The sequence below is a fragment of the Mobula birostris genome, chromosome 20, assembly GCF_030028105.1.
Source record: "Mobula birostris isolate sMobBir1 chromosome 20, sMobBir1.hap1, whole genome shotgun sequence".
NCBI lineage: Eukaryota > Metazoa > Chordata > Chondrichthyes > Myliobatiformes > Myliobatidae > Mobula > Mobula birostris.
Genome location: NC_092389.1, coordinates 17130123 through 17154303, shown reverse-complemented (window position 1 = coordinate 17154303; position 24181 = coordinate 17130123). Strand labels below are relative to the sequence as shown.

Below are 24181 nucleotides of genomic sequence, written 5' to 3'. Positions count from 1 at the left end.
CGTGTATTGAAAGAGTGGATTCATCAGTGTTGGAGCGAACATAGGCTGCGCAATGGTATGCAGATCATGAAACAAGCATAGATCTATTACCATGAACTGCAAAGTGAAGGCAATTGTAAATATTCAGCGGACTGGTTGCTGAAGTTTTAAGGTCTTGTGGTGATAACACGTCTGCTGATCATGAAGCAGAAGAGAAATTCATTGGTGAATTTCCCAAGATCATCAATGATGAAAATCTAACATACTGAGCAGCTGCATTAGTACATATACTTGATGAACAAGTGTAAGACAAAGACTGCTTACTGGCAGCACGTTGAATTTGGGAATGATAGTGAGCCCAAACAGCCACTGACTGTCCACCTGGGCAGCCAAGGTAGTGACAGCTTACCCCTCTGATGGTTCAATGTACGCATTATTGTTTCATACACAAAATTATTAAAAATATTATATACTACTACCTTCAGGATATAGGTATAAGCTGTATACATATTGTAAACAGATTTTGTTTCAGTCCCAAGGCAATCTCATTATATAGATGAAAATATTCCAAAATCTGAAAAAATACGGCCCCAAGCATTACAGATAAGAGGGCTCCAATGTATACATTACTTATTCAAGCATAGTGAGAAGTGTAGCCTGGTAGAAACCCTCAGAATTATAAGACATTACATGAACAATTCAAAATGATCATTCAGTTTAAGACAATATTGAATTATGTTGTCAAGCAAAGGAAAATAGAATTTAAGAATTTAATCACTTTTATTTAGGGTTTTCTATAAAACTTGTGTATAGATGAATTCATATGGATTTTTATTTAGAAATTCCACACAATATCTCGACAGCTGAAGTAAATTTCCACAAATACAATTTGATTGAATCACAGGGAAGACAAGTAAAAGCTTTGCTATACCAATAAAACCTCAATAGGTTGTGCTTCACAAGCCACTTCAGAACAACTGTCTCCATATGAAAAATGTTGGTATACTCATTTTCCATCACAGTTTTAATGTATAACTTTTACTTACAAATAAATCAGAAAAATACTCACTCAAATCTAAGATGTGTTTTCCAAGAACGCCACATGTGACGATATTTTAAGAATTGGAGCTAGCATGTCAAAACTGTAAATGGTCCCTTTCTCCCCAATATTTATACGTAAAAGCAGACGTCAGCTGTGGCTATGGTAGAGGTAACATTGTAACAAATTAGCATTAGCTATTATGAGAGGGAAGGATTTTTATGAGTGGGATGAACCAAGGCTTGAGGAGAGGGGCAATGGAAAAAAGTCACAAAATAGCTCAAGGATGATTACTTTTCAAAAAAAAACACAAATGGAAATACATGTATCCTGTGAAAATCATGGTTTCCTTTTATTTACTAGCATTTCCTTTTATTTACTAGAGGATAATAAAAAAATGAATCATTTAAACATAAAAGTAATTGTGCAGGAATAATACAATCTTATCTCAGCAAATTATGTAGTATTTATAGTTCAGGTCCTCATATGGCCTGTTCTTGATCCCAGTTACCCACCACAGAGATGGACAGATGGACTGCCAGAAAAAAAGACAATTAGGTATAATCTTGCAGGCAAAAGTTGCAAAATCACAGATCTCTTCATTCTAATTACTGTATTCTGACATTATCAGGACTCTGGCACTGATAGTCAACACACCCTCTTGGCGCAAATGAAGCATAATTTGTATTTCAGGTCAAAGGGGGAACTTAGAATAGAAAATTGTGGAGCATAGCATATTTTGAGGCCTGTCGGCTTCTAAACTCAGTCGACCACAGGTAGGCAAAACAGTGGATATTATTTGTTTCTGAATGAGAGGCATCTGCCAGTGCACTGTCAAAGAGGAAAATCAATTTAAGTTGTGTTGTAATAACAATATGAATAACTGCCTTTGACACAAAATTCAAAAATACCAACTCTCCTTCCTCAATGCTTTAAGCTTTTCAATTACTATGAATAAAAGAACTGATTTCGCATTGACAAATGAAGAATTCACTCGCAATGCATAAAATATAGTGACATAGTAATGACATTCAAACATAAGTGTATGCACAAAGTATTTTGATACCACAGTTAAAATGAATGATAGCATAACTTAGAACAGAATGTTGCCCTCCTGACAGATTGTACCCTGTTTATCTTGATATGAGTTCCAGGTCTGAATAAATGCTACTTAATATCAGTTTTTCTAATCACTGTTGGAGGAATGAAAAAAATTAGTTTGAGTCATAGAGGGAACTCATCTACTAGCATTTAGGAAAGGTGACAACAGCCTATCACAAATAACAAGTGATCTGCAATGAGGAGAAGCCTGGATGCATGGAAATGCATTTGTTCTTTACTCATAATTTACATGCCCTTTTGGGGCCTTAAGAGTACAACAATGAGTTCTCAGGCAGCTTATTGGCACTCATGTACTTTGCAATGTCCCATAGATGGGGGTTGATCAGTAGGCCAAAAGTAAAAAGATATGATTCAAGCATAAACTGGCACTCTGTTGATGCCATTAAAATGTTTTATTGCTTAACATTTTCTGGATCTGGTGAAAAGGTTGATGAATAACTAACGAATAAGTATTTTATATCAGTCTTCACTGTGGAAGACATGAGCAGTATGGCGGAAGTTCCAGGTGTCAGGGCGCATGAAGTGTGGTTAGTTACTATAACTAGAGAGAAGGTTCTTGGAAAACTGAAAGGTCTGAAGGTAGTTAAGTCACCTGGATCAGGTGGTGTGCACCCCAGAGTTCTGAAAAAGGTGGCTGAAGAGATCGTGGAGGCACTAGCAATGATCTTTCAAGAATCACTAGATTCTGGAATGGTTCTGGAAGACTGGAAAATTGCAAATGTCACTCCACTCTTCAAGAAGGGAGAGAGGCAGAAGAAAAGAAATTATAGGTCAGTTAGCCTGAACTCAGTCGTTGGGAAGATGTTGGAGTCGATTATTAAAGATGAGGTTTCAGGGTACTTGGAGGCACATGATAAAACAGGCCGTAGTCAGCATTGTTTCCTCAAGGGAAAATCTTGCCCGACAAATCTGTTGGAAATCTTTGAAGAAATAACAAGCAGGATAGACAAAGGAGAATTGATGTTGTGTACTTGGATTTTCAGAAAGCCTTTGACAAGATGCCACACATGAGGCTGCTTAACAGGCTATGAGCCCATGGTATTACAGAAAAGATTCTAGCATGGATAAAGCAGTGGCAGTTAGGCAGGAGGCAAAAAGTAGAAATAAAGGGAGCCTTTTCTGGTTGGCTGCCGGTGACTTGTAGTGTTCCACAGGGGTCTGTGTTGGGACCGATTCTTTTTACATTATATGTCAATGATTTGGATGATGGAATTGATGGCTTTGTTGCAAAGTTTGCAGATGATATAAAGGTAGGTGTAGGGGCAGGTAATTTTGAGGAAGTAGAGAGCCTACAGAAGGACTTTGACAGATTAAGAGAATGGACAAAGAAATGGCAGATGGAATACAGTGTCAGGAAGTGCTTGCTCATGGACCTTGGCAGAAGAAATTAAACGGTTGACTATTTTCTAAATGGAGAGAAAATACCAAAAACTGAGATGCAAAGGGACTTGGGAGTCTTTGTGCAGGATTCCCTAAAGGTTAACTTGCAGGTTGAGTCTGTGGTAAGGAAGGCAAATGCAATATTAGTATTCATTTCAAGAGGACTAGAATATAAAAGCAAGGATGTAATGTTGTGGGTTTATAAAGAACTGGTGATGCCTCACTTGAAGTACTGTGAGTAGGTTTGGGGCCCGCAGCTTCGAAAGGATGTGCTGAAACTGGAGAGGGTTCAAAGGAGGTTCATGAAAATGGTTCCAGGATTGAATGGCTTGTCATATGAAGAGCGTCTGATGGCTCTGGGCCTGTATTCACTAGAATTCAGAAGAATGAAGGGTGAGCTTATTTAAATCTATCGAATAGTGAAAGGCCTTAATAGAGTGGATGGGGAGAGGGTGTTTTCTGTGGTGTGAGAGTCTAAAACCAGGGAACACAGCCTCAGAATAGAGGGGCATCCTTTTAGAACAGAGGTGAGGAGGAATTTCTTTAGTCAGAGGCTGGTGAATCTGTGGAATTCTTTGCCACAGGTAGCTGTGGAGGACAAGTCTTTATGTATATTTAAGGCAGAGGTTGATAGATTCTTGATTGGTCAGCGCATAAAGGGATACTGGGAGAAAGCAGGAGATTGGGGCTGAGGGGAAAGTTGGATCAGCCATGTTGAAATGGCGGAGCCGACTCTTATTGGCCAAATGGCCTAATCCTGCTCCTATGTCTTATGGTCTTAATAACAAAAATGCCTCATTCACTTTATACTGTAGGGAACTTAACATATGAAAAAATGTACTGAACCACCAATGATGTATTATGTTGATGTTTCATGATAAAGATCTGGTAAAAGGTATATTAAAGCTTGAAAGTGAGCTAAATGGGACACGAACAAGGGCAGCTCCTGTGCAAAAGCCACACTAAAAGAGTCCATACACAGGCATCTCTACTTTTTTCAGCCGCTGGTATGCCTGAAAAAAATATATTTAGGCATTGTAAACCTAGCTTCTAAGCAGATGCACTTAACAGAACTAAAATTGATGTTATAATCAAAAAGTAATGCAGTACATTTTGCAAATGGTAATACAGATTGAATACGATGGAAAACAATTGATGACGATTCAAAAGAGGGTTGCATGCAGCATAAAACGGATTTGGGATGTTAATATCTTAGTGGGGTTACCATCTATTTCTATGTCAGATAGCTTGCATCTATGTGACCTGACCTGCTATGTCAACCTATAATTAAAGAGCATTCAGACTGGTGCTAATGTGCAAATATTCCATTCCTAACATTACTATTCTGCATGAGAACAAGCAACATAAAAGCAAATTGGAAAGGGCAAGTTTTACGCTACTTGGAAGTAACTATACTGCTTCACACTTCACATCTGAAACATGTTTGCCTTGGCTCAGCTCTACTGTACATGCTGTATAAAGTACAGATTGTTTGAACAGTACCTACAAATAGCTTTATTCATTACCTTGTCGTCAAACTTACTATTGGCTCATTATGGAAATCCATAATATAAAAGTGTGACCTTGCAGCTTTGTCAATCCTCTATTGCTCTGAGTTCAATGATGTTCTTTCCAGAACAAATGGTAAAAAAACAAAATTAAAATTACTTAATTCATCTCCATTGATTAACGTCCATTAATCTACATAACCTTTTATGTAGAAAACTTCCTCACCAAATGAACAACTATAGTTAACTCCTATATTCATATATTTCACAGGAAGTGAATGTCTTTGCATCTTTGCTTTCAACTAAAAAGCAGCTTTCAATTACATCAACATGCATTAGCAGCTGCACAGAAATACTGCACAAAAGTATCTATTTACCAACATTTTCATTCCAGTGCTCCACAATATAAAAAATTAGTAAGTGAAAACATGTGAAAGCAAGAAAGATTCCAACATAATTCATAACAAGAGAAATCCAAATCACAAGCATCAATTTTGAATTTGAAAATGGTTATCAGTATCAGAAATCCTATTGCAAAACCACTGCCAGTTAGGTGGGTAGAGAACAAAGCAACTCAATCCATGACAAAGAACTGGCTTTAATCACCCATTTTTCTGGCAAGGCAAGGCCAGCATTTATTCCTCATACCTAATTGCCTTCAAGAAGGTGATGGTGAGTTCCTTCCTCAATAACTGGTGAAGATACAATGGTGTCAGGGAGAGTTCTGGACTGTATATTGAGCAATTAAGGAAGAGTACAGTAGGATGTTTCCAAGTTCGGATGGTGTGCAACTTGAAGGTGAATGTGCAAGAGGTAGTGGAGATCCCATGTACTGAACCTCTAATCTGCATTGGCTACATGGAGTATGCAACCTTGAATTTAGGAGATGATGTTGGAGTTAGATAAGAGGTTAACCACAGTGCATTGTGTACATTGCCAGTGAAAAGAAAGAAATTTGGTATCAATCAAGCACACTACTTTGTCCATGATGATGTTCAGCTTGCATCCTCAGCCCCCAACTCCACTCCCTATACACTTATAAGACAATAAGAAAAAGGAGCAGAATTAGGCCATTTGGCCCATCAAGTCATCATGGCTGATCCAATTTTCCTCTCAGCCTCAATCTCCTGCCTTCTCCCTGTATCCCTTCATGCCCTGATCAATCAAGAATCTATCAAGCTCTGCCTTAAATATACATAAAGACAGCTGCCTGTGACAAAGAATTCCACAGATTCACCACCCTCTGCTTAGCTTAAAGAAATTCCTCCTCATCTCCTTTCTAATCACTATGTTGGACAAATTCTGCTCTAACTCCATCTACAAGTCTGTAGATGATACCACCACAGTGAACAATATCTCAAATAACAATGAATCAGAGTATAGGAAGGAGGTAAAAAGCTTAGTAACATGGAATCATGACAACACCTTTTCCCCCAATGTCAGCAAAATAAAAGAGCTGGTCGTTCACTTCAGGAAAGGGGATGGTGCACATACTCTTGTCTACATCAATAGTGCCGAGGTTGAGAGCTTCAGATTCTTAAGAGTGTATGTCACCAATAGCTTGTCCTGGTCCAACCACATAGAAATCGAGGCCAAGGAAAGCCCACCAATGCGTCTAGGAGACTACAAAAAATTTGGTGCTTCCATCGACCCTTACCAATTTTTATCGATGCACCATAGAAAGCACCCTAACTGGGTGGCTTGGAATGGCAGCTGCTTTGTCTGTGACTGCAAGAAAGTGCAAAGAGTTGTGGACACAACTCAGCACATCACAGAAGCCTGCCTCCTCTCAATGGACTCTCACTGCACCTCATTGTTTCAGCACAGCAGCCAGTATAATCAAAGACCCCACCTACCTCAGACATTCTCTCTTCTCCCCTCTTGCACGGGCAGAAGATATAAAAGTCTGAAAGCACTAACCACCAGACTCAATAACAGCATCATCTACCCTGCTGTTATAAGACTATTGAATTGTTCCCTAGTACGATAAGATAGACTCTTGACTTCACAATTAACCTTGTTATGACATTGGATTGTTTTCTATCTGCACTGGACTTTCTCTGTAGCTGCTACACTATGGTTTGCATTCTATTATTGTTTTATATGTGTAATGTATTGATCTGTATGAACAGAATGCAAGACAAGCTTTTCACTGTATCTTGCAGCATGTGACAATAATACAAGTCCAATTCCAACTGAGAGTTGTTGGAGCTGTGTTCATCCAGGTGAGAGGACAGTGTTCCATCACATTCCTAATTTATGCCTTGGATTTGCCAGAAAGATGAAGTGTGAAGAGATTAGTTACTCACCACAGGATACCTAGTCTCCAACTGCTCATGAAGCCATAAAATTCATGCTGGTCCAGCTGAGTTTCTGGTTGCTGTTGATGCAGGTCTTGTTAGTAGTAATGCCATTGAAAAGTCAATGGTAAGTGGTCAAACATCCTCTTTTTGCAGATGGTCCATCCCTTTGTTACATGAATGTTACTTGCCACAAAACCCAATGCCTGAGCATAGCCTAGATCTCGCTACTTGGAAACATGGCCTGTTTGGACTGTTTCATTTGCTGAAGAGTTGCAAGTGGGCATCAACAGTACAATCATCAGCCAAACATCTCCTATATGACCTCATGATGTCAAGCAGGTCATCAGTGAAACAGCTAAAGATGATTAAGCCTGGGCCACTGCACTGAGGATCTCCAACAGTGACGTCCTGGAGCTGGGCCAATTGGCATACTACAACATCTATCATCTTATTATGCATGAAGTATAACTCAAGTATTGAAGTGTTTTAGCTCTTATGCCCTCAGACTGTAATTTTACCATGGTTTATTAGTGCTGCACTTGATCCAGTACTGCCTTGATGTTATTCTCACCTCATCTTTGGAATTCAGCTTTATGATCCATGTCTGGACTATAGACATAATGAAGCCTAGAACTGAAGGTCCCTGCTAAACTCAAGCTGCCAACAGAAACACATTTCATCACTTTGCAGATGATCTGAAGGTAGACTGAATAGCCAGATTACATTTGTCCTCTTTTTTTCCCATCAGGGCACAAAGGCAATATTCCACATTGCCTGAAGACGTCACTGTTGTAACTGCACTAGAATAATTAGAATAAGTGTAACACCTCTAAGTGTAGCAATCGGCTAGAGTTGCAGTTCAATACCAGAGGCCTTCAAATTTATAGTTGGGTTAAAAACAAACTCCTGGAGGAATTTAATCTGTGAAGGGAAATGGGTGGCCCATTTTACCTCAGTTGAGATATTGTCCAGTTCCATTTGCCTTTCCATATCTAGTGGTCACAGTCATTTCTTGATTTCACACTGGGTGAATCAAACTGTGTGAAAACTGTTTTGTATGAAGGTGAAAATCTCAACAGGAAGCTTAAATAGATCACTCGCTTTGCATTTTTGGTTGAATGTGCAAGCAAATTGTTCAGCTTTGTCTTCTTTGAGGATTCAGATGTTCTTAGTCTGCTCCAACTGTTAGTGATTCTTTTGTCCACCATCATTCACAACTAAATACGGCATAACTACAAAACTTTGATCTGATCTTGATTGTGAGAACTGATTAACTTTACTGCATGCTGATTTTGTGGTTTAGCATATATATAGTTAGATATTACAGCTTCACCAGATTGGCACCTCATACTTGTGCTGCTCCCAACACACCTTTCCATTGAACCATGGCTGATCCCCTGGTTTGATAATAATGGTAGCAAGAAGGATATATCAGGTGATAAGGTTATAGATTGTGTGGTTACAATTTTTTGTTGCTGCTGATGGTCCACATTGACCCATGGATGTCCAAGCAAGAAGATCTGTTCTGAGTATCTCTCACTTACCTCACAACATAATAGAGGGTGCCCTCTGTGAAGATAGGAGCCTCAAAGAAGATTGGAGTTGTCACTTCATGGAAAGATGAACCCAACACAGGTAAATGATAAAAAGATAAAGAAGGGTTATCCTTCATTTTGGTTCCCTCACTGCCTGCCTCAAACTCAATCAGGCAACCACATCCTCTCTTGTAGCATCCAGAAGAAACCATTCCCTACGTGATGCTCTGTCCACTCTTCCACCTGCATAAATACCCACTCCTTCTTATGGCACTGTATCATGTAACCACAAGAAATGAACAAATCACTGACTTGGAAATATATAACAATGGTGTTTTGTTATTGGTCAGTCTAAATCCTGAAAATACTCTATCCAACAGCATTATGGAAATACTTTCACCAGAAAGACTAAGGCAGTATAAAAATGAGGCTCATCAACACCTTCATAAGGACAATAATGAACGGGCAATACACGGTCAGTGAAGCCCACTTTATAAAAACTGAAAAACCTTACTGCCTCCAGTCAGTCATAATCGCTTTTACATTGGGGAAACCATTCAGTCCATAAAGGCAACTCTGAGCTTCCTGTTGTCTTCCACTTTATTCTCCAGCCCATTCCCACCTCTATGCTTGGCTTCCTACAATATTCCTACAAAGTCTCAATGTGAACAATGTAATCTGGAGAACATCACTTTGTCTACCCAGCTGGTACATTATAATCTTCAAAACTTCAACAATTTCAGATAATCAGCCATTTCAGTTTTGCATTTTGCATTTTCTGTATTTAGTATTTTTTCTCTTGCCTCTTTTTTTTGTAGTTCACATTTTTATTGTTATTTATTCTTATTTTACAAAGCAGCACAGCATGTCATGGAGCAGATACAGTACAGCATATTTACACAGCCATCCCATGACAGGAAAACAAATAAAACTTAGAAACAGAAAGAAGTTCTAATTTAAGTTTAAGTTAACATACAATCAAAATTGATCCCATGCGTCTTGCACTTTTCCCTCACTGTTAATTCTTCCCAACGTGTGTTCATATGATGAAATCTTAATCATTTCCTCAGTCCATTCCTTCACAGTGAGACATCTGGGTTTTTTTTCCAGTTTTGCAATATAATTCTTGTAACTGTGATGACACCCACCTTTAAAATAGTAAATTTGTCATTGTTTACATTAGGTATCATTGTCCTATCACCCAGGAGACAAAGCCGTGGGCACAAGGGCAGTGTGGAACCCGAACAATTCTCCAACAAATCAAGAACTTTACACCAAAATGGACGAACCAGGGAACACTCCCAAATCATGTGAAAATATATGCCCACCTCAGTTTTACATTTCCAGCATAAATTATTATCAACAATCCCCATTTTGTAGAGTCTAGATGGTGTCCAATAATAACTGTGTACTATCTTATACTGAATAAATGTCCCTCTCACTTCCCTAATATGTCTACCAACATTTGATAAAATATTTGACCATTCATTATCTTCAATATTGCTTCCAAGGTCCTTCTGCCATACTGCTTTGAGATTGTTACACGATTCACCCACAGAGTGCTTGATCTTGCCTCTTCTTGTACTTCAGACTTCACCTGCCTCTTCCTAGTATACATTCTCCACAGGCATTGTTATTCACTAGATTTTACCATCCTTCTTCACATGGCACCACCCCCACTTGTGTCATTTAACCTTCGTCTTAACAAGAACCTTTCCTTTAGTTTTCTCCATTTTTCTGCAACTTATATTTTTCATAACTTTATGGCATTTCACCAGCTAATAAAAATGGATGTAAAAAGTTCAAAATAAAAACAGAAAATGGTGAAAATGTCCTGTAGATCTGGCAGTGTTTCAAGTAATTTCCATCCCATCTTCTCTGTTAACTACATGGGTCTGCTTCTGCTTACCTTATTCCACTTTTTTTTTACACATTCTTAAAGTTTATTACTTAAAACTTCCAGTAATCTTTCCCCTTCAGCCCGTAGAATGATTGCATTTCTTACTTTAATGGCGAAAAGATGTATTTTACAACATTGGAAGGAGATTAATGCCCCAAATACGTTTTTTTGGTTTTCTCAAACGATACTATGTTTAAATTTGGAAAAAATCAGAAGTAATCTTTATGATACTTCAGTTAAATTTGAACAGACCTGGAGATCTTTTTATTCAACAGTTTCATTTAATGTAACTTTTTTTTCTCTTTGACCATATTTACATTCCCTTCTTGGTTTTTAACTGTTATTAATGGAGGTCGGGTTTGAGGACGTGATTGTTTAAGTTGTTTAAGTCTACTTGATACCTAGTTAGCCTATTGCTTTGCTTTGCCTTTTAGGTTAGTTGCACGGTGGGTTTTTTTTGGGGGGGGTTGGGGTTTTTTCTTCTCTTTATTGATATATATGGAAAATTAGTATACTATTATATTACCTTGTTATTTTATAACTAAACTGCACTGTTTGTACTTTTTTTATGTATTAATATCTCTTGTAAATTTATATTGCAACAGTGTATTAGTTTCTATATGTTTTACCTTTTGTGTACTAATTCAATAAAAAGATTTAAAAAGAAAGAAACATTCTTAGAGTTCAAAAGTAGTTTTTTCCAAAATTACAAGTACCATTTTAAAAAACACTTGAAGTGATACATGAAGGGGTAGGGCATGGAGGGATGTGGGCCAAATGTAGGAAGCTGGGACCAGCTGTGTGGACACCGTGGTCGGCATATACTCATTAGGTCGAAACCAGTTATTTTCTCTATGATTCAAGTAGTACAAGAAATAGATGCAGGAGTAAACTGTATGATCCCTTGAACCTAGTCTGTCATCCAATAAGTTCATGGATGACCTGAGCTAAGCTTCCACTCCACTCTCCCTTCTGCCCCTCATAACCTTCAACTCTCTTACAGATCCAAAATTCTTTCTGACCTGATCGTAATGTTCAATGATTTAGCCTCCAAGGCTCTCAAAGGGTAGAGGATCTCAAATATTCAAAGCCCCCTGGTAAAAGAAATCTTCATCCGTACCATTAATTGGTGACCACTTATTCTGAAACTATACTTACCTAGTTCTAGAGTGTTCTACAAGGGAACTATCTTCTCAGCAGATATCACTTAAGCTGCCCCTATATTTAAATAAAATCATATTTTACTTTGCTAAGCTCCAACAAGTTTAGACCCTGAAGCAAAATACTGCTGATACTAGAAATTTGAAATAAAAACAGAAAATGCTGATGAAACAACAGTATCTGTGTGGCTAAGCATTTCTCACTCCACACATGTTCTGCTATGGCTTTTTTTGGTCTTTATTTCAGTATAGCGCCAACTTGCTTAATCTATAATAACAAGGCAACCTCTTCATGTGAGGGAGCAATGCTTTTCATCCAAAAATTGATCAGCTTTCATCCCAACAAAGTTCATGGATCTGAGACTATTATCCTGCTTCCCCTTCCACAAATGTCAGAAAATTGATGACTAATTTTAGCAAATAATAACTAATTAAGAAGCTGGGGTGACCATATCACAATGTAAGATATAACTACAGAGAAAAGCAACCAAATGCACATTAAGACAGGAACATGTTCAATATATATTTCAAATATTGTTCACTTGAGTGTCATGAAATGGGACAACTAGCTTTCTTCCAACCAGCCTTTCAATGTTAAGCACAACTGTAATGAACTCGATAGGTTACTGATGCATCATTAGGAATACTCCTGATGTGCTTATGTCATATAGAAAGTAATAATTTTATTTTGTTTCTGTGACTGTATGTTCTACTGTGCAACAAAAAGTGATCTCATTGATACATAAAAGATAATACTCTCATACATTATTCAAAATGTCCATAGCTGCTAATTTGGCTAGGTTATATAATATGGTGATGACTTAACACAGCTGATAAAACAAGGTTGAGGTAACATTAAACTTAAATGCGTGCACCTCAAAGGATCTAACAAAAGGGATTTTGTAATTGGAGAAACTAGTAAACCAATGTTATTAAGAACATATTATCAAGATCAAACATAAAAAAATTGTAGATATAGGCAGGAATATGGAACTTTTCACATTTGCTTTCCTGGAAATTCTTGCAAGTCATGCAGGTATTTGGTTACCATCTGCATGCTTACCCCAGTCATACAGTGACACTAGCCATTTCTTTGTCACTCTCTGCAAAATAATATGTTGAACCCAGAATATGGGATTGTAATGACGTTAAACTGAGAGCAAATTTCTGGAATGATATTCTGCTTGACAAATTGTAATAATATTATGCTGAATTAGCTCAGATTTATGAATAGAAATTTATCTCTTACATATCAGTAGTATTTGTTAACTTAAGTTTACATTTACTTAAGTTTGTCATATTTGTAATGTCTTGTGCCGCTGCTCCAAAAATCTAATTTTTATGCCACTTATAAGCACATATTTTCCTCGTATGAACATATAAAATCATTGCAACACACCAATATCGCTGAATCAGTGGGAGCCCTGGGCTTGTTTCCCTGCAACAAGACGGTCCCATCGAGGGGTGATGGGAGACAGCGATACTCGAAGGGGGTTCCTTATGTCCAGTCTATTCCGCAATTTAGTTTTCGTTACATTCATTGCAGAAAACCCTGCTTCGCAGAGATATGATGTTGGAAGTGGAAGCAACGTTTTCAGTGCTTTCGTGGCTATCTCAGGATATTCAGCCTTGACTTTGATCCAGAATGCCGGCAGAGATGTCATGTCAAACATACTTTTCAGCCACCCGTCATTTGCAAGCTCGAGGAGTTGATCTTTTCCCTGCGCTGACATGGAAGATTCACCGGAAACATTCACAAATGGGTCACGGACCCACTCCTTTGCATGTCTTGGGTCATTTGCGTCTTGGGTCACTGATGACCTTGCGTGCGTTAAAGTTCAACAGTATGTGACAGGGAATGAGCAAAGGTGCAGCTGACTCATATCGTTTCATATCGCCAAATCATATCATCTTCACGTGGCCTGATAGCACATGCTTTGCAGCCTGGTGGTTGGGGACCACTGTCTTTAAGTGCAGCAACTAATAAGAAAGGCTAACTGGCCTATATTTAAAGTAATCTTGTCTTGCTGCAAACAGCACTCCATGTGTGGGCTCAGTTAAAGTGTCTCACCAGAGTATTAATGTAATGACACCTCAAGTATCATATGCAGCTCTTCCTGCATATACCAAGAAGAACATTTGCCTCAGATGCAGTAAAGCATCGATTCATTCAACTGATTCCAGCGAATGTCTCTTACTGGCAGGGATAGAGCAAGGCTGGCCTTACTGGAGGTGATTTCATTGAGGTACTCATGATTCACGACAGAGTCGTAAAGACATACAACAAAGAAACAGACCGTGCAGCTCACCACAACACTAACCAGTGGGTACCTATCTATATAATTCCTATCTCTTAGCACTTAGCCTATTCTTCTCTCTGCCAAAGCCATTCAAGTGCTCATTTAGGTACTTTAAGTACTGTTAGCAATCTCGATTCCAACACTTTCTTGGGCAGTGCATTCTAGGCATTCACACTCTCTAGTTGGAAAAGAACCCCTTACAGCTCATCTTGTGTTAATCTATGTCCTCTTAGTTTGACTCCCTCTAGTTTCTTGGTTACTTCCCTGTCTATAACCTCTCATAATTGTATACACTTCATGTCTTTTCTTTAGCTCCTCCATTCCAGAGAGACCTGTCTCTCTTCATATCCAGGCAACATCCTGGTGAATATCCTTTATCCTTCTCCAGTGCTATCACATCCTTCCCTTAGTATGGCTCCCAAAATTGCATATAGTACTCCATTTGAGACCTAATTAACATTCTATAAAATTGGAGCATGACTTCTCTGTTTTTGTATTCATTGACCTGGATACTTAAGGCCAACATCATATATGGTTATTTACCCATGTGCTATACTGTTTTATGCTCAATGAAGCCCACGTGAACTACATCCACTGCTCTGCCCTCATTGAGACCCTTGGATACCTCTTCAAAAGATCTGCACTTCACAAACCCACGTTGGCCATCTCTGATTAAATTCTGTAGTTCCCAGTGATTATTAGTCCTGTCATTCAGCATTTTCTCTAACAACGTCCCTACAACTGACATTAGATGATAGTTACTTGCCTGTTAGTGATATTTGGGAACACGTTCTAATTTCTTTTTGTGCACCTCCCTACACTTGTTCCACTGCTGACAGGCCTCACTCATCTTTCACTCACTATACCTACGTTAGATGTTTCCTTTTTTCTCTTTATCAAATTCTCAATAACTTTCAACATCTAGAAGTTTCTGGATTTGTTAACCCTGGTGTTTACCCTTCCAAGAACTTGTGGTCCTGACTCTTCCTATTTCCTCCTTGAATTCTTCCAAATTGCAAAGACTATCCGTGCTTCTATTTAACTAATACATACAGACCCAGTTTGAGATTCTTCACACTAAGGAAACAGCTTATAAGTATCCATCTGTTCAGCAGTACTTCTTAAGAATTATTGCTGAGCAGCCTCCCTGCATTGTAAAAAAAACAATCTGTATATATGGAATCTAGTTTTCTCAGAACAAGTAAGTTCAAGTTCTTCAGATTTTTAAATCATTGTTAATGATATTACAGTGTCCATCTAAATTAATTTGTATATTCCAAATTTGAGTTGGTAAAGATATATTAAAGTGTATTACTTCCTACTAGGTGGCTATCAAGTTATAATTCTTATGTAACTCTTCTCTGAGCCAGATTTACGACACAGCTGCTGCCAAACATATAATATCTCCTGCATATGTGCCTGTCATCAACATACATCAAAACAAAGGAAATCCATGCCACAAACTTCAATGAAGCTTTGGCAGCAGAGCTCTTTGAGGTCAAATGGGACCACCACCCCGTTGCTACTGAATTCAAAGCCCAGCCCTTTAAGATTGCACATATTTCCGATTTGTGCCACTTGATTACCTGCTGATTATTATATTCTTAAATTCTTACAACCAAGTTTTGCATGGAAACCCATTTGTTAAAGATGTTTCTCTATATTTCTAATCTCATGGAGGATGCAAAGCTGCAAATATAATGTGATATATATATGTAGGCAAATTATGTTATAATTATGTTTATATTAAGAACATATTTGAAATATATAAATAGCAGATCACCACATCCTTTGAAAAAATAATTCTCAGCCATCGTCCTGCTTCACCAGGAAAATATAGTGTCACAAAATGGCAAGAAAGGTGAAACAATACCATTTTCAAATTTAGGAGCACATTTCCTCTCTTGTGGTTTCTTCCAGACAGTGATTCTTGGAAGACACTAATACCAGCTCTTTGAGTGATACATTTTTTGAGATGATGTTTGCAGATGCAGTTAAATACAAAGATCGCAATTATCTGCATCCCAAGTGATTCCTTAGTTTTCACTATGCCTATACTGGACCTCTATCAGGGACCTCATTCAGGGAGATCATTACAAAAATAATGGATAATTTGAATATCATCCTACAAAATTCCATTGATCCAGAATTGATCCTACTGGAGGGTAGCAAATGTGACCTTATTATTTTAGGAAGGAGTGAGAGAGAGAGAGAGAGAGAGAGAGAGAGAGAGAACAGGAAATTAGACATCATTAGCCTGGTACAGAAAATGCTGGAATTTATAATGCAAACTATAACAACAGAACAGCTTAAAAAGCATAATACAACTGAGTAGACTCATCATGGATTTATGAAAGGAAAACCCTGCATGAACAAACAATAGGAGATTTAGTTGGGTTAATTTAAGATTTTCAGAAGGCTCTTGATAAAAACCCACATAAAAGGTTGATTTACAAATGTAGAGTATATGGAGCTAGGGCTAATAAACTACTATTTTTGGAAAGAAAGCAAAGTGAGAATAAGGAAATCTGTCATATTCTTGATAAATAGCAGAACATGCTTAAAGGCCAAGTGGTCCAATCCTCCCCTGTTTTTTTCTGTCCTTATCACTAGATGTTTGTTGAATATTTCCCAATTCAGTCTGTCAAAGCCAGCCATAGGAATATTCTTTTCCAAATACAGTTTTGGCAATATACACATAACTGAAATCTAGTTCCAAATAATATGATCAAATGTCGATAGTATTAATATAAACCTTGAATGTAAGGCTAAAGTAATCTTTTCAGTTGAGGTGCAATTGCTTTACTAATTTATGATAATCCTGTTTTATTTTTCAAATTCTTCCTTTTGTATCAATTTTAACCATTTGAAAATTCAGGTACGTACAGAATATGAAAGCACACTTTCACACATGAAGACTAATATCATATGCAACTTTACTATAAAATCACTTGGAAAACAATGATGGATCCAAGGCATCCACCATTATTAGAGTATTAAAATCATTCCAGAGTGTGGGTCTTCAAGCTCCTATACCTCTTCCCTAATGGTCACTAATTCATGCAATTATTTGAGTTGTATTGGTGATAGAAATAAAATTCACTATATAATTGCTGTGGCAATGACCCTGCTGATACTGATGTGTTCGCTGGTCCAGATATGTAACTCAATTTTAGAGGCTTGGAAAAGGAAGAGTAACCCTGCAACTTATTGTTCCTGCAGTTAATAAAATGACCTTCAAGGTGTTTTTCACACTTTACATTTTAGTCTTATTTCTTTATTTTTCTCTATTTATTTCAACTGTATTCAATTTCCTTCGGAGTCAATTGCTCTGTTTCTTTCTATATTGTTAAATTTCATCGAGCCAAACAGACCATTGGATATGACATTCAGAAGGTCTAAGACATTCTGTTGTGCATATCATGGCTTTATCAATCAACACTGTGGAATGTGATGCACCACATTTCTTTAGCAGCAATCAGGGCTATCAATAAATAGCAAGTTTACCAACAATACCTTTATGTAATTACTGAATATAAAAAAACCTGCGAATCAAAAATAATTGGCAAAGCATTCCGTTCACGCAAGGAGCAAATTTCCGAGTCCAGCCAATTCCAGTTCATGATAAATATTTGAAAGATTTGGAGATATACTGCACAAAAATAGACCCTTGGCCTGCCAAGTCAATACTAACCATCAAACAACTGTTTGCACAAAACCTATATTAATCCCATTTTTATTCTTCCTGCTTTCTTGCCGATTCCTCAACTCTGATCCAATTGCACAACCTACAATCTCACTGTCAAGGACTCTACAACTCATGATCTCGGTATTATTTACGTATGATTTCTTTGTTAACTTATTTGCACAATTTGTCATCTTTTGCATATTGGCTGTTTGTCAGTCTTTTTTAGGTACAGTTTTTCATAAATTCTATTGTATTTCTTTATTTTCCTGTAAATTGCTGCAAGAAAAGGAATCTTGAGATAGTAGGTGACATATATGTACTACAATAATAAATTTACTGTGAGTTTTATTTTGATTCATCCCCAACATTCTGTCACTTACACACTTGGGGCAATTTACAGTACCAACTCTCACATTTTTGAGAGCGGGAGGCAAACCATCTGCTCATAGGGAGAATGTGTAAACACCACACAGTCAGTACCCAAAATTCTGGATGAACTGGGGAATAGATATGACACCGCCCTCGTGTTGAATACAGATAGAGAATGCTTTACTCTGCCATACATGATATATGGATATCTCAAATTAATGTCTGACACCTGAGATGGAATGGATTTCATTTGGCAACACTGACATCCATCTTAAGTAAAAAACCTAAAATACAGATGCAGCAAAAAGCTAACAATGAATGCCTGCCAACTGTTCAGTTTACCATTAAACTCAAAGGTATTACTTATTCTCAGTAACTTTTTACAGAACCAGAAATTTCTTAAAAATATTATGTAACCAACATGGCATTTTCCATTTCAGAAAAAGAAACCTAGTCTAAGGGTGAAAAATGGAATATTTACTCCACCCTAGGCTCACAGAACATCAATATTCTCATTGATTAATAGAAGAGTGTTTCAAGGCAATTTCTGTCTACTTCTGTTACATGCTGTTAAATGGAGAGTCTATCATATTTCTTATAAACCTTATGACATTTATTTATACAATTCACAAAGTATCACAAAGTTAAAAAAATAAGGTTAGAAAAGTACTCCTTCCACTGTCGCATGATATAAAAAGACATAAGCATTTTACTGTAATAAATGTTGCTTAAACAAACATTTGTAAATGGAACTGCTTCGATCTAAACTTTATAAAGGCCCAGTGTGTGTACCGACAAATCAAAAATATCACATATCTAAACTGGAAAAAAATATGTTTCACCACATTTGAGGTATCACCAGCACAAGGCATATTTCAACCTTATTTAACAAATTAAACGATGTCAATTCTATAGAATAAAAAATTACCAGTGAAGAATCAGGTAGCAAAAAAAAAACTACAGTACCAAGAAGGAAATATTATTCAAATGGTTTGGGTAAATTCTTTCAACTGCCATCTTAAATTCACAATAAGGTTAGAATGGTGAAAACAAATTTTCAACATAATCAACATGTTAAATTGTGATAATGTAATTCTTATAATGTACCTCAGAGCTGTCATTTTCTGCTCAAACAGAAACAGCATATATCTTGAAAGGTCAATGACATTGCCAAATATTCTTAACTCAAGATCCAGTGGATTTCAGACCAACATCAGCAACAGATAAGACCTGTGCTCAAGAAATTATCTGTCACCCTCAAGCTCATTCTCCTTCCCTTCCCCCCACCTTTTTATTCTGACGTCTTCCCCATTCCTTTCCAATTCTGAAGTAGGGTCTCAGCCTAAAATACCGATTTCCATAGATGCTGCCTGATTTGCTGAGTTCCTCCAGCATTTTCTGTGTGCTGATTTGTCATCGCTATTCCTGTTTTCTGGCTGGAAATCTTCAATTATGAGTGTGAAAGTTTCTGCCTGGAAGGGGGCTGGGTAAACTGATAGCTGTCAGTCACTGATATTTCCTATTTTGGTCCAGGTAATACAACAGGCTATCTCTAGAGGAATTTCTTGTAAAGCATACTGCTTTTGCTTCAATGAAAAATACTTTACTATCCAAAATTATTAGCAAGGTGAATTATGATGTTTACAGAAGAAATGCTAATAACTTAAATACAATTTTTAGATAAATATATGCAAAATCTTGTTGGAATGCTGCAAAATTTGTTTTTGGAGATTAAATACAAGGGTTAAATACATACATCAGGAGGATAAATGAAAAACTACCACGTGAGGCTCAAAACTGCAGTGCACAGAGCCAGGCTTGCCATCTCTCAGTAGCCTTTACAGAAATATTGAAAAGAGGACGGTATTTCGCATTTTAGAAGTCAGCATCGTGATACACATTAGGGAGACATATGGACAATGCTCTGCATTGCATGCAGCACTGATTCAAACTCCAGTTCTTCATGCCAGCCAGCCCCTGCATCCACCCTATGACGCATTCAGAATTAAGCATTCTTTTTCTGTGGAGTGATCAGTTACTTCAATTTCTATGAAAACACAGTAAAAGCACAGTGAATTAATCAATCCCACTACATCTCAACAGAAAGGAAAAAAGAACAATGCACCACATAACTAGGCCTCGGGATTACAAATGAAATCCTTTTCTCCTCCCCCACTCTCCCATAAAGATTTTAGAATTAAATTGCTTTCATAAGCATGCCTGGAAAACAAAAGCCAGCAATAATCCAGAAACCACTGCTAAACAGACAAACATTTTTATAGAATCTGAACCCTACTATTAATTCTAGCAAGAGTCAATGCAACAATTCTAACAGATCTGTCTCCTACTTGTCAGAAAAATACATAGACATCAAAAGAAACACTTCAGGACCTTTTCTTCACAACAAAACAAATGTAAAAATGTTGTCCAAGCAGCAAAACTAACCTGGAAGCCATTAAGAACTGCAGCACACTGACAAGTACCTAGAGCTTCATTCATACATTCAGGGTCTGTGAGGAGGTGGGAGGATACTCACCTCCACTACCAGCTCAAGACCTGATTTAAAGGAGTCAAAGCCTGTTTTTGAATAGAAAATTCGGTATTGTAAGCAGCCCAGTCAGGTTCTCTTCGATCATTGCTATATTGTGGCCACCTTTCCAGTCCTGTTCCTCACACACAAATACACACACAAAGCACACACCGGTTCATGCTGTTTTACAAAACGCTGCTGCTTGGTGCAGTCTGCCAGTTGTTGAATTATTCATGTTCTCATGAATGGAGGTGACATCATTCGGTTCAGGCTGATATGGCTGCATGTCCACATCAATGTTAGCTCAACCAATCTGTTTCATCAACAGCATCACTTCAAGACCCTCCCTTCCTGGATTTAACCATTGCACATCCAAGTACGATAATGCCCAAGCAGACAATTACCAGGCTTCTGGAATTTTCTAATAGATAATACATATTCTATTTATAAACACTTGCAAAGTAATTAGAATATTGCTTTCACATATTTCTACAATATAATCTAGGTTCCATAATAGTATGTAGAGTTATAACCAAGCATTCTTATTCAAGAAAGCATGTTATTATGTAGGTTCACACATGATGTCTACAGTACTGTATCAAACAAAAGTAATTTTAAAATCCATGATATGTAAATATCATTTAATGAAACAGAAGAATATGGGTCATGAGAGTGTGAATCACAAAATGAGGTAAAGAAAGAAACTGACAATGGAAAAGGAACACTCATTTAGAAGACGTTTTAACCCCACCATAACTGGGCTGGGAATAGGCAATCAGCTCTATTGGGGATATATTGCTTAGCAACAAAGAAATCTAATAAAACTGTGTTCCTTATAATTAACAATTATTTTAAAGATACTTTGGCAATCTGAATTTTCCAAACCACAGGAAAGATGGCAGCTTAAGGACATTTAGGTAGAATGCAGTTAGTTGCATAGATAAGACAAAGAAGCTCCTTGGCACAGTTTGCAGGGATTTGATGTGGACACTTAAAGCACAAAATGCATAGTCAAAGCAGATGCAAACAAATAGTTTCTATTACTGGAGAAAGTGCAAAACACAGAATGACAAACAAAATAAAAGTAATATAAAGATATGTTTTTTAAACACATGGTTCAGACCTAAAAATACATAGAGAGTGATAATAGCAGAGGCAGTTCCAATTATAGTTTTCAAAAGATAAAACTTGCAATGTCTGTGGTTAAAGAGACAAGCTATATTGTTCTGACATAGAGCTGGTATAGAATTGACCTGTCAATTGGCTATCTTCCATGTTGTAGCTGTCCCATGACTCTGTGAAGGGAAACAAGAATTATAAAATCCAAGAAGTACCTCCTTTTACACCCACTGCTGGATCCTATAACCTTGATATATTCCACCAACCAATCACCTCCATCTCACAGACACCCTTTCCAATCTCCTTACCAATCTGTCCCATTGGAGCCTTCACCCTTTCCATTATGGGCTGCAATCTCTGTCTTGGCCTTCAATCTCCCCACAATAACTGGCTCAGATCTTTGTGACTTCCAGTCTCCTAATACCAGGCCTTTAACTTCCTATCTTCTATTCATCACGGACCTGTCCACATTTTCACGATTCACCTGCTCCTCTACAATAGCATAGTCTCTTCTTCTTAGGCATTCTTTCAAGATTAAGGGACGATTACCTTCCGTTTTGTGGATTCTGAAATGACCAATGAGGGAACCACAAACTTCCACAATGGGCAGGACACACGTGACAGTGTGAGCAGGTAGGTGCTTCATCTGTGAGCTGATATTCCCCTTCTGCTGCTTACATAGAGCCTCTGTATTTTCTTGATGCTTTGCCTTTAAGCTCTGAACACCATTCTGAATGCTCTCCGCACCCCCCCCCCTTGAGTGTTTATGAGGCTGAGATTCCCAGGAATCAATGAAGTTGCTGCATTTCTTCAAGGTTTTGAGTACATTGTCAAATCATTTCCTGTGTCTGTATGATAATTATAATCACTTCCGATGACAGAGCTCAGCACAGAGTGTTTGTTTTCGGGAGTTTGATGTCTGAATACTAACTCTGCTCCAATGGGAAGTTTTACTGGCTATGAGAAGCAACATTGTAGAAAGGATTGAGGAAAATGTTGGGGCACAGACACTTTTTTGATACTGGTTTTCACTGAAATATCCGAACAAGTATCAAATTTGAGGAAAATGCACAACAGTGGCTCTTTATTGATAGAATCAAAAGGTTTTGGTTAGGTTGAAAAAAATCTGTAGCTACTGGCATTGTTCCCCATATTCTCCTCGGACATATTTGAAGATCTTGTTCACCTATGGTCAGTTTAAAGAACAAGTCAGTGGGCACTCCTGCTTCTATAGGGGCAAACTAGAAGAGGGATGCCATTTTCATGGAAAGATCTTCTCCATCAAGAATGGGACAATTTGGCATCTGAAGCGCTCACTTTATACATCCTATGTCAAGTACCTAATCATCCGACAGTTAATCTACCTATTAATGACATTTTAAAATGATCACTAATTATTGAACAATAGCCAAGGAAATATTTCAACAATCTATCCATCCAAAATATAGCAATTACAAGAATCCATGAAATTACTGGTTGTTGGTATCCACAATTACCTCACCAGAAAAAAAATGCATTCATAATGCACTTTATGACCTCTGAAAAGTAAGCAAAATTGTTAATGTATAATTATGTTTAAAAGTCAACAATTGCTGCTATGGACACCATTCATCTACCTTAGCAACAGGATCGATTTGCAAAAATCCCATAACTAATACTGTATACTCACCATACCACGTCACTAGCGTGTTAGCCTTCAATATCCATCTGATCCAATGTGTTATGCATAAATGACTTTGGGTTAACATGTTGTGCAAGGAAACCTCTTTGGATTGCCATGAGAATATAAAAAACAAGAAAAAGTAAACCAATCTGTCCCTCTGGCCTCGTTCACCAGTCAGTAAAACCATGGATGATTCAACCTTGGCTTGATCCCATTATCTGCTTATTTAGAGGCACATATCCTGCTGACTGACATAAGATGCAGCAATTAATGTTTACAACTATACTATGTAGAATTGCTCAATTTAAAAGGAAGAGCTTCTGTAAACAAAAGCTATAATTTCCTGTTTGTTCACCTTTTCACCTGTTGAGGGACCTGGAAACATCTCTATGCCAGATCACAAGAGAATTTGTGATATATCTGACTTCATTACCAGGGACCAGCAAAAGACACTGTGGTTTTTTTATATATGCAAACTCTACATTATTTACACAGCCACATAATAGTTCAGAAGATATTTCAACTCCTTTTGCAAATCACCAGCTGTCCTTGTCTGTAATTGAACTCAGGATCTATGTCGAACTTC

The 24181-nt window shown here is 37.6% G+C and overlaps 1 protein-coding gene across 14 annotated transcripts in view; it reads right to left on the bottom strand.

The window, feature by feature from the left end:
• gramd1ba (GRAM domain containing 1Ba) overlaps positions 1-24181 on the bottom strand; it is a 600767-nt gene that overhangs the window by 139168 nt on the left and 437418 nt on the right. The gene's annotated exons all lie outside the window — the stretch shown is intronic.